Raw genomic sequence first — 11,005 nt, 5'->3', positions numbered from 1 at the left:
CGGAGAAGGGACGGTGGGCGTGGGGGTGAGCCCTGGTGACTGCCGGCTGCGTTCTCTGTCTGTCCCTGCTCCATGCTGTCCCGGGACAGAAGGTGCCTTGCTCAACGACCTTCTCTTGGTGGTGGAGGCCAACCACACTCCAGGCCCCTCTGAAGTCTCCTCCAACCATCTCAGCACCTCTGGGAAGCAGGGGTTCCCTCATTTGGCAGCCTAGGAAGGTGAGGTATGGACGGGGTTTGTCTGGCTGAAAAGGCGAGATTGTCTTGTCCCGTCCCCCTGTGGCACTCCCCACGCCTTTCGGAATGGGGATGCTTCCTCAAGCCTCTGCCTTTAGGCTCATCTCTCGGGACTTGTGAAATCTGGGTGCTCCTGAGAATGTTAGGCTGACGTCAGAGGAGAGAGGGTGATCTGGCCCAATCTGTGAAGGCTTCCTGGAGGAAGGGGCGCCCAGGAATGCAGCCCTGGGGACTGTGGACGTCCACGCACAGCCACGCACAGGGAGTCACCTGGGAGCTTGCTTAAGTTCCAGACTCTGGCGCCCCACCCTCAGAGGGTACTCAGCCTGGGCCGAGGCCCCCATCTCTATCTGCTGATAACCATCTCCAGGCAACACTGATTCAGGAGGCCTCGGACTTTAAGAGCTGATTTGGCCCAAGGACTTGGCAGAAAGTCTGGCCAGGCCCCCACCCAACCTGGCATCCTGGCCTGGGCCGGGTGCTGGCATCACCCGGTGGCTGAGGCTGAACAGGGAGAGAGGCCTGGGCTCTCGGCAGGAGCCTGCAGCTGCTCACAGCCAGGTCAGCTCTGCACCCCCTCCCTGCACCTGGGCCAGCCCACGCGGTTGAGAAGGTGGGTCTTAATGGCCATTCCCACGGGTGAGCCCAGCAGGCCCATCCCTCCTGGCGCTCGAGGCCAGACTGGGGTTAGCGCGGTGCTTGGGGGCCCAGTGGACCCAGAGGGGCGTCGCATGCACACGTTCACACACATCTGTCCAACCTTGTTTGGCTTTCCCCATAGACTTGCTAACGCAGCAAGATTAATCGGGCCTAACTCATTACTTTGCACAGCCCTCCCTCCCCACCTGCGCCCGGCTGGGAAGCACTCATTGCAGGAAGCTAGTCATCATCTAGTCGTGTCGTAGGAGCTGAATTAGTGCTTACTCCAGGCCGCCAGGCCCCTCCCTCCCACTGCTGCTGAAACTGCTGTTTCAGAGGAAAGGAAAACCCCCAGTTCACACACGAATGAAACCGACTTTGGGGAACGGGTGCCTCCATGTCCCTGCGTCCTGGAGCCTTTGTGGCAGGAAAGGTGTCCTCTGAGCTGACCCCGGGTGGGGGCCGAGAGGAGGAAGGGTGTGGAGCAGGCCCCCGAAGACCCCTGCCCACATGCTCCCCCGGCCAGTGCCAGGCGGCTGGCTAACGTGAAAGGTCTTCTCTGCAGAAACCGCCTTCCCCTCTCCCTCTGCTGCCCTCTCCACCCTCCACCCTGTCCCAAGGACATTGCCATGGTAACCAGTTGTTGGCATAAACGGGGACTGGATTAAAGGTGGGACTTAGGTTGGGTCAGGGGCTGAGGGAGGCAGGAGGGCGGGCTTGGGAGGCGACGGTGTGGGGGGGAAGGGGGGGCGTCAGCAGCAGGACCCACGTGAGCCCAAGGGCAGCGCTGTGAGCTCAGCGGGCCGGGAGGAGGTGTCCTGCCTATACACCCACACCCCTGGGGGACTTCCTCCTCCAGCCCTTCAGCCAGGCCCAGCCACAGGGGAGGGGTGGCTGACGGGACCCCTCCAGTCCCCTCTCAGGCCTGCCCTCCTGCTTCCCTCAGCCCCTGACCCAGCCACGCAGGCCCTTTAAGACCCAAACACCCTTGAGAGGGGCCACGTGAAAAGCCCGGTGCCCCCACGTGGACTGTGGGGATGAACGTCTCACCCCCCGCCACTTCTCGCCCCCCACTTCTGCCCCGTGGCCATGCTTCACCTCACTTCCTAGTACCCTTCACCCCCTAGATGTCACACCTGTCGGCCCCTCCCCTCCCCCACCCCCCGCCAATAATGGAGGAGTCAGGCTTTGCACACATGCCCGGCACTTAGTAGGGCTGGTAAACGTGTTGAATGCGTGGGTGAATGGATGAGTGGGTGAGTGGGTGCCTGGCAAGAGGGCATAAGGGAGGCTGGGTCCAGAGGGGCCCCCTGTTGCATCACACGTCAACCCCACCCTGGCTGAACCCCACACACTCAGGCTGAGAGGATCCAGGTGTTTGGGGCTGGTGCTGGGCATCCAGGCAGGTGCTACCCAGGAGGGAGGGGTGGTGACCACGCTGGGCCAGGCAGGAGTAAGGACGCTGGGACCTGGGGAGGGTTCAGAGACTGTCTGTTCCTTCCTCATCCTTTCCCCATCCTCGGTCAGGATTGGATCTGAAGTGAATCTACTGGCCTCACCTCCCTGGGCCCTCGCAGGCTACCCTGCCCTCCCTCAGGATGGAGATCGCGCCCACCCCCCGAAGCAGCCCCCGCAGCCAGTCCTGCAGTGGGACCTCCCCACCCACACACAGGGGACCACGCCCCACCAGAGCCCCACGTGGGCCCTGGCGCCATCTCTCGGGGGCTGTTAGGAAGATCCGGGCCTTGCCTGGGATCGAATCTCTCAGTGGGAGCCCTGGTCCAGCACACACTACGGTGAGGCCCCGAGGGAGGGGCACTGTGTCCAGCCCCCAGGTCACTCTGACTGCTACATGGAAACACATATCCATCCTCCTGGGCCAGAGGCCTCCCCGTCACGTCCCCCAGGCCCCTGCAGCCTCCCAGCTCTCAGCACCACGGACAGCGACACCCCCAGCCCCCCACCCCACCCCACACAACACCCCTCCAGCCTCAGTCGTGACCAAATGCCTTCCCTGGGGCTCCTGGGAGAAAGCCCATATTTGAGTCTCTTTCTTTGCCCATTTCTTTCAGCAGAAGTTTTGAAAGCCATCAAGTGCAGGAGGAATGTGAGAATCGGGGCCATTTCTCCAAAGGGGACGCGCTGTCATCTTCCCCCACTTGCAGGTGGGTCCAACCAGGCCTCTTAGAGAGATGCCCTTGCTGACCAGCCAGAGGCCACACCGATGCTGGGACAAGGGGTGGGAGAGAGGGGAGAGCGCAGCTGAGAGGCCTCGAAATCACTGAACGTTCTCCTTGCAAGGAGGAGTGGACAGTCGCACAGAGGAAGGAGAGACCTGGCCTCCCCTGAGACACCGGCCAGTCCTCCTCCAGGTTCTGGATTTAAGCCACGAGCCCAAGCTGTGCTGTGCCGGGATCAGGGCCTGCCGCCCCAGCACGCTTCCTCGTCCCGTGTGTCCCTGGCGTCCCACGGCCCTGGCCTGGAGGACTGTGCTGTCCAGAGCCAGACATGCTGACAGGTGCCCTACCTGCCAGGGCTCTGCAGGGCCCCTTCTCCCTCTGAGCCGATCTGGCAGGGGCTCAGCCCCACTCCCCCACCTTCAGGGGCCCCGCTGCCATAGGCGGGACTCCTGTGAGCTGGACTTTGTCCCTACGACACTTTGCAGCATCTTTTCGGACGGTATCGATCCGCCCTTGGCCGGCCTCCAGTCTCACAGCTGCACGTGCCTCTGCCTCCCACCCCACCCCCAGCTGCCTCTCTGCTAAGTAGTTAATTATCTATAAACACACTCCAGAGGAGGGCGAAGCACTCTTCAGGGTGAGGAAGCGGCTGGGGATGAATGGGATCCCCGGGCCTCGCCCCTGCTCCCAGTGTTCTGTTGGCCCAGCAAGCGTGGGGGGTGGGGGCGTGGTTTGACGGCCCTGCCGGCTGGCACCTCTCTGAACCTCCGTTTCCCCAGCTGTTAAGTGGGGATGGTAACAGTCCCCGCTCATGGGGCCGTCGTGAGGGTGGAGGGGTCGGGTCGGCCGGGCACTTGGTGTCTGGCTCCGTGTCTGGCTGGTGCTGAATGGCTGCTGCTGCCGCTGAAATGACCATTAAACAGGACCCGCCTGGCAGTTGCCCTTTTGCTCTCGAGGGAGGCCTCTGCGCTGACAGCTAAGAGCTGGAAGCCGGACGCAACTCAAGTGCCTTCAGAGGCCAGACAGGGGGCCCACGGGCCAGGCTAGGTGTGGCGCAGACCCAGGGCCTTCTCCTTGCCACCTGTGGGCCCTGCCACCTGCCCTGGGGGCTGCAGAGCATCCCAGGGGCACTGTGCCCAAGGACCCCCACGCAGGGCTTCGTGCCCCACGGCCTGACCCAGGACCGGAACAGCAGGTGTCTGGACGCCTGCCGGCCCTGCCACCCCTGAGGCAGCAAGTCCGGCTCTTCCTGAAGAATTACGTTCTGACAGCCCACAGCGCAGAAAAGCCCTTTGTCCCAGGCAGCTGGCCACCTGCTCATGAGTCCCAGCCTGGAGGATCACGCGGCTCCCACCTGGGGGCAGAGGGTCACAGCATCCCTCAGAGGAGGGGGCGGGGGTGGGGGTGGGCCCTGCTGAACGGCGGTGCATGAGGACGGAGGGCAGGCCCGGCGGGGCTTCGTGACCCTCCGAGGGGAGCCCTGAGTCCTCCTGGAAGGTTCTCCTCTTTCTCCTTCGCCTCCGAGTCACCTTGTCCTCTCTCGGGCCCTGAACCTAGCCCTGCAGTTCCAGACGGCGCTCTGCCTGGGGTGGGAGACCCCACAGCCTGCCAGGCTCCCCTGGGCCAGTGCGAGAGCCACATCGGGGCTCCTGCTGCACGTGAGGCCTGGACCCCAAGCTGCCGCCCCTGTGTGGGTTCCCACCACGTCTAGTGGGACCCCACACGTGTGTCCCCAGGGCCCCCTCGGGACCTGCCCTCTGTGAGCACAGCAGGGTGTGTGCTCTGGGCCTAGCCCCAAATCGCTGGTTGAGGGTGTCCTTCACCCCATCCAGATCCTGAGCCCCTCGAGTCAGGCAGCTGCCAGGTCGTCCTGGAAGAGGCACTGGGCAGGCCACAGGCACGTCCTGCCCAGGCCAGTCTTGTCCACTGCCCAGGGACCTCCAAGGCGTGGAGGAGCCCCTCCTGGGGGTGGAAATCGGAACTTGGTCCTCAGAAACTGGCCCCGCCAGCCCCGAGGGAGGGGAGAACGGCCGCGGTCATGCCTCTTGCTGGCCCCCGGGCTTGACCAGCTAGGCCAGGAGAGGGGGGCTGTTCCTTGTGGACCTGGGGCAGAGCAAAGGCCCCTCCCCCGATTGTCACCTCCACCCCTGGGCATGTGCCCTGGTGGCCCCATGTGTGTGATCCAGGAGACCCAGACCCAGGCCTGATCCCGCCCCTCTGGCCACAGGCCTCAGGCAACCCCCCGTCAACTCAGTCTCCCCACCTGTAAAGCGGGGCGCTGCCCCTCCTTTCCCAGGCTGTTCTTAACCAAGGGACGCTCCTTGCTACAGTGGAGACCAGGCTGGGGTGTCAGCGCGTCTGCCCCGGATGCCAGCGCTAAGGTTGATCCCCTGCCCGCCAACTGAGACCACCTGCACTTCCTCATCATCCCAGGTTCCTTGGGAAGCGACCCAGTTGGGGCCTCTTGGGCCAGGGAGGACCCTCCCTGCTGGACCTTCTGGGCCAGTTTCCTGGGGGCCTGAGTTCCCACAAACACAGGCTGGCAAAGGCAGCTGGCCTCCCCCACCAACAATGAAAACAGAGTCGGCAGCAGAGGCCAGGAGGAGGGTCCCGGGAAGGCTGCACAGCTCCTGCGGGGTGGGGCCTCTCTGTGGCCTGCTGGCTGAGGCCCAGCACAGAAGTCAGGAGAGGAAGCCCGTGCGTCTGCACCCAAAGCGGAGGATCAGCTGCAGGCCCAGAGGCCAACGGCCCTGGAGGCCACAGGCCACTTCCTGGGCGAGTTTGCATGGGGAGCTCGTGTGAAAGCTGCACGCCATCTTCCCAGGCAGCCTTCCGTGGGCCTGGGCCTCTCCTGCTCTGCCCACTTCCACCCCCATCTCTGTGCCCAGCTGTCCTGCCCAGGAGGGGACTCAGCAGGAAAGGCAGACCACCGACATGCACAGCCTGCCCGAATCGGGGGGGTGCGGGGGGGCGCCCACAATGGGAACTCAGGTCCCCAGGCCCAGCAGCCGATTGCAGAGCACGGAAGCTTCCTTGGCCAGTGACGGATTTTTAAATCAGCACATTCCCCGGGCAGCGGGCAGCAGGCGGGCAGGCGGGGCCCTCTTCTTCAGCATCCTCCGCGTCCTCCGCGTCCTCCACGTCCTCCAACCAGCACTGGGCCCCTGAGATTCCGAGGCCGCTCACGCACCACAGCCCGCAGCTCAGAAACTGTCAGCAAGCCGAGGCACTGCTGCCTGCCCGCACCCACCGTGGACCCCATCCTCAGTGGGACCCCTGAGTGGATGAGATACCCCCAAACAGGGTTCTGGGGGCCCCGCTGGACCCCAGGCCACAGTCCACCCCACAGCGCCCAGCACCACCTGCTCTGTCCAGGTTCGTGGACGCAGGGAGGTCCAGCTGGGCCCTCAGGCTCTCAGCCTCCGTCCCTTCCTGGAAGGGAGCACTGGACATTCAGCCTCAGGGAGCTGGGATCCAGGCCAGGGGAGATGCCGTGGAAGGAGAGGGAGCTTATTGATTTGTCCTTAGCGATCCCTGTCGGTATCTGTCCTTGGTCCTGCCTGGGGGCGGGGGTGGGGGGGAGCGCTACGCCTTTGGGTTTCGGAGCCCATCATTTTAGGGAGGCGGATTGAGGGGGAGAAAGGGGGCCCCTTTGCAGGGTGGGGTGCTCTTCTATTTCTGGCGTGTTCTGACGTTTGTTGTACCAGATGGATGGTCACTGCCTCTGGGGTGGCATTATTCTGCCACTCACACACTGACAAAGCTGAGGTCATCCGGCTGAGGAAAGGGCCCAGCCGCGGGACCCCAGCAGCACAGCTCCACGCCCCCACGTCCCAGCCCGACCTCCGGTCCCGGGTCCCCAGAGCCTCGTGCCGGCCCACCCACCTTCCTCCTTGAGATGAGATGCGCCCAGAGCTGGAGGCCCAGGAGGCCCGTAAACCTGGTTCTGCTCCTGTTGACAGACACGTCTGCAAATAGCTCCTGGCGGCCGGAAACCAGGAGGGCAGGGGCTAGCACAGCCGAGCCGCAGGGCCTCAGCTACCTGGGCAAGGCTAGAGCTCCCCGCGCAGGCTCCCATCCCTCCAGCTTCCTGCTCCCTCTCCCCGGTTTCTTTCCTCTTCCTTCCAACCTCAGCGAGACGGGGTGGGGGTGGGGGGCTGCCTCGACCACTCCCAGCCTGGGCCGGCCAGTATCTGTGCGGGCTGTCCCAGAGCCAGCACCCCACCCCGTTCCAGCTCACGCGCTCTCCAAAGCGATTGCCATGTCCCTGGCCTGTTCTCAGGGAGGCCCTGGACCTTGTCCCAGTCCCGGGTGGAGATGATTACCCTGACGTCCGCTGCAGAGTTTAAGTGCATTCTCTTGGCGCTGGAAACACAGATTTGGTGGTGGCGAGCTGGGGGTGGGGGGGCCTCAGCCTCCCCGGAAGGGCCATTTCCTCCACCGAGGGGCCGGGGGCTCCTCAGTGGGCAGAACCTGCTGCTGCGAGCCCTTCCTGCTGCTGCGGCTGCAGGCTCCCTGCGGGGCAGGGGTCTGGGACACGGGTTGGCGGCAGTCAGGATGGGAACGGGGTGCTGGGGAGCCCGGCCCTGACGCTCCCCACCGTTGCGGAGGTGCCGCAGAGCGTTTGCAAGTTTGGAAGCTGCCATGGTGAGCACTGGATCTCACTCAGAGCATGGCTCGCATCTCTGTAAAATCAGCGTCACAGGCACCGCAGACCTGGCTGCGCAGCCGGACGGATGGCAGGACCCTCCGAACAGGCTGCCCACTGGCCTCCAGGAACTGAGGTGGGGCCATGACCCTGCAAACACCCCCGTCGACCCAGCAAACTCCTCCCCAGACATAGGCGGCACCGCAGGAAACCGGAACTGGCAGGCCCATCACCCCTGCGCTCGGACGGAGCTTCAATCCAGGAGGATCTCAAGGACAGAGGGACAGGGCAACCTGGGACCACGTTGCCCCGTTCCCGGGCCCAAGGGGACCCCAGGGATCGCCAGGGTCCTCTCTCGCCTCCATGTGTACAGTGCGAGGTTCTAGAAGGTTCTAGCTGGGCCCTTCCCTGCTCGCCTGCCCGTGCCCCCGCCAACGCCTGGCTCCTTCTTTTCATTCGGGTCCTGGATGAATGGCCACCTACCAGAAGGCCTCCCGACGTCCCTCTCAGAGGATGGGGTCCCTGCCGACCCTCCCCCTGGACAGGGCCTGGTGTGTGGTTCAGGGCGGAGGACTGGGGACGAGGGGTCTGTGGCAGCGGGACCCCAGCGGGCAGCTGTGGCCATGGCTCAGGCCAGGTTGGGGGGCGGCCTGGGCTGCCCAGGTCACGGCGCCCACCTTGGGGCCCTTCCAGCCCAGGAGGGCGGTCAGACACCCGTCGTCCAACCTCCTCCCGCCGTGGGCCCACCCAGCAGCCCCCCACTGCCTCGGCGGTCACCTTAACAAAGTAACCAGGAAGGCAGGCCTTGGGGTGAAGGGAGCCCGGGAGCCTCCCCTCCAGGCCGCCCCCAGCCAGGCCTCATCCGGCTCCACTTCTCCCACCTGCCTCTCCCCTGGGGTCCCTGCGTCCCAGGCCCGGCTCAGACCAACGGGTGGGCGGGCGCTGCAGGCCGCTGTGTTTCCAGCACAGGACGGAAGGCCGGCTCCTGGGCCTCAGCCCGCAGACCACTCATGGGCCGGAGGTGGAGCCCTGGAGACGCAGATTTAAAGAAAACTCCCAGGGTGGCACTAAGGGAGAGCCACTGGTGCCACAGCCGAGAGCACCGTCTCCGGGGCCCAGGTTCGAGTCCAGCCCTCAGCAAACGGTAACCGGCCTGAGCCTCCCTTTCCTCTTCAGCTGCTGGGGCTGAAAGTCGTACTTAACCCTAGAATCACCGTGCACACTGCAGCCGGGGCCCCACACGGGGTCCTGCTGTCCAGCCAGCACCACCCACGATGGGAACTGACCTCGGGGAGGCTGGACACAGGAGAAGGGCTTTCCCAAGAAAGGCACAGCAGAGGGACCTGGGGTCCTGGCTGGCCTGGGAGTGTCTCTGCAGGGCCCCAGCCCCCAGAGCTTACAAACCATCGCCTGAGCACAAAGAGGGCCCTCCCCCTTCTCCGCAGACCACCATGGCCCTGACCAGGTGCCTTCGGGGGCCTGCCCCTTTAAGCAGGGGAAAGCTGCCAAGGACACTTGCCTTCTGAAAGAGGGGGGTGGGTGGGCTGAGGGCAGGTGGCGGTGGTGCAGGGGGGCTCCACCGGCCCCATTCACCCACCCTCAGCCACGCCCACCCACCGGCAATCCTGCAGGATGACACCAGGCTGTTCCTCAGGAGGTGGGTTCTCCGCTTGCAACCTGTGGGCTGAGCTGCCGTGGTGAGACCCTCCGCCCGAGGGGCCTCCCTGTCCTAACTGCAGCTGCAGCAGGATGGCCACCTGCTCGCCAGGCACTTGCCAGGGTCTCGCGTGGACCAGGGTGCCTCGGGACCCACCATGGAGCTGTGCCCGGGCAGGACCCCTCCCCACTGATCTCTTGAACTCTGGGACCAGCTGGTGGGGGCTTTGATGGGGGCAAATAAGCACCTTGAGGCCCAGCCGGTGGACCCTGGCCCGTGACTTCGGCCCACGTAGCCCCCTGCGAGGGAGGGGATGGAGCCTGGCTCCTGGACGGCTCAGTTCTTCTGCGCTGGGCCTGGCCGGCAGCTGGGGCACCCACACCTCTCCAGCCCAGCTGTCTGCCCGGGGCCCCACGTGCATGGCCACGGCTCTGTCTGCGCACCCAAACCAGGGAGAAGACAGAATGGCCTGAGCCCTGCAACCGACTTTGCTGAGAGGTTTTCAGATAAGCAGGCGCCTGGCGCCAGGTGTGGACCAGGCTGAGAGATCCCACGTGTCGGGGTTTCTCGTCCATCCCAGAAGCTTCTCGCTCGCCCAGAAGGACACACTTCCCGACCCACCTCCTCCGAGTTCTCTGGGCTTGGAAACTCATTCATCTTTCAACACCTCATTCCAGCCTGTCCGGGCCCATCCCCAGCCCATATCTCATAGTGTGTTTCCATAGCAACATACAGGTGCCTCTGTTGGTCGCATCTCATTGGACTGTGAGCCCTTTGAAGGCTCGGACCCTGAGCTGGCTGATGAGAGTGGGGCTGGGGCACCATGACCCTGAATGAGTGAGCGCGGTGAGGGAGCACGGGCTCCCCCTACCACCAGTCTGTCCGGGACCTCGTCTATCCAGAGCCATCTTGAAGATGGGACGCTGAGGCCCAGAGAGAGGGAACCTCCCCTTTCAATACAATGCGGGGGGGCAGGGGTCATGCTGTCCAGGGACAACCATGCCCCCTTCTAGGAAGCCCACCAGGAGACAGAAGTCACCGATGAGAAGGGTCCAATCTCTCACATACCTGGGAGAGGAAGGCCAGGCGCTGGACCCCCGCGTGGGGTACTGGGTGGGCCCTGTCCGTCCCTGGCCTCCTTGTCCAGGGACTCAAGGCCAGGAGGCAGGCCCGTTATCTGCTGCTTCAAGCCTAGGGGAGGCTGAGGATAAACGGGGGGCGGGGGACGGGGGACGACTTCCCGCCTCTGCTGAGGGCAGCAGCCCCGTGCCAGGAACACTTTCGGAGCGGCGGGTTTTCTGTCTGGTGGGCTTTCCCCCTCATAGCAAGGTGCCCGGTCTTCCGGCCTCCACCCAGGGGAGGCCCAGGGCCCAGCAGAGGGGCTGAGCTGTGGGGAGGAGCAAATCTCAGCAGAGGGGCCGCCGGGTCCTGCGAGGGGCGGGCACAGCCGCAGTCCAGCCCGTGCCCTTCGTCCTGTTGAGCAGACGAACTTGGCAACTGATACAGCGCCTCAGTGGCCTGTTGGGGCTCTTTCCTCAGGGCATTTGAATAACGAGTATCATTTCAAACACACACAGGTCCTACATTTCAATTTTTTTTTTTTTTTTTTTTGCAGTACACGGGCGTCTCACTGTTGTGGCCTCTC

Source organism: Mesoplodon mirus (genome assembly GCF_964341445.2).
Source record: "Mesoplodon mirus genome assembly, chromosome: 15".
In the NCBI taxonomy this organism is placed as follows: Eukaryota; Metazoa; Chordata; class Mammalia; order Artiodactyla; family Ziphiidae; genus Mesoplodon; species Mesoplodon mirus.
This window is presented reverse-complemented; position numbering follows the sequence as displayed.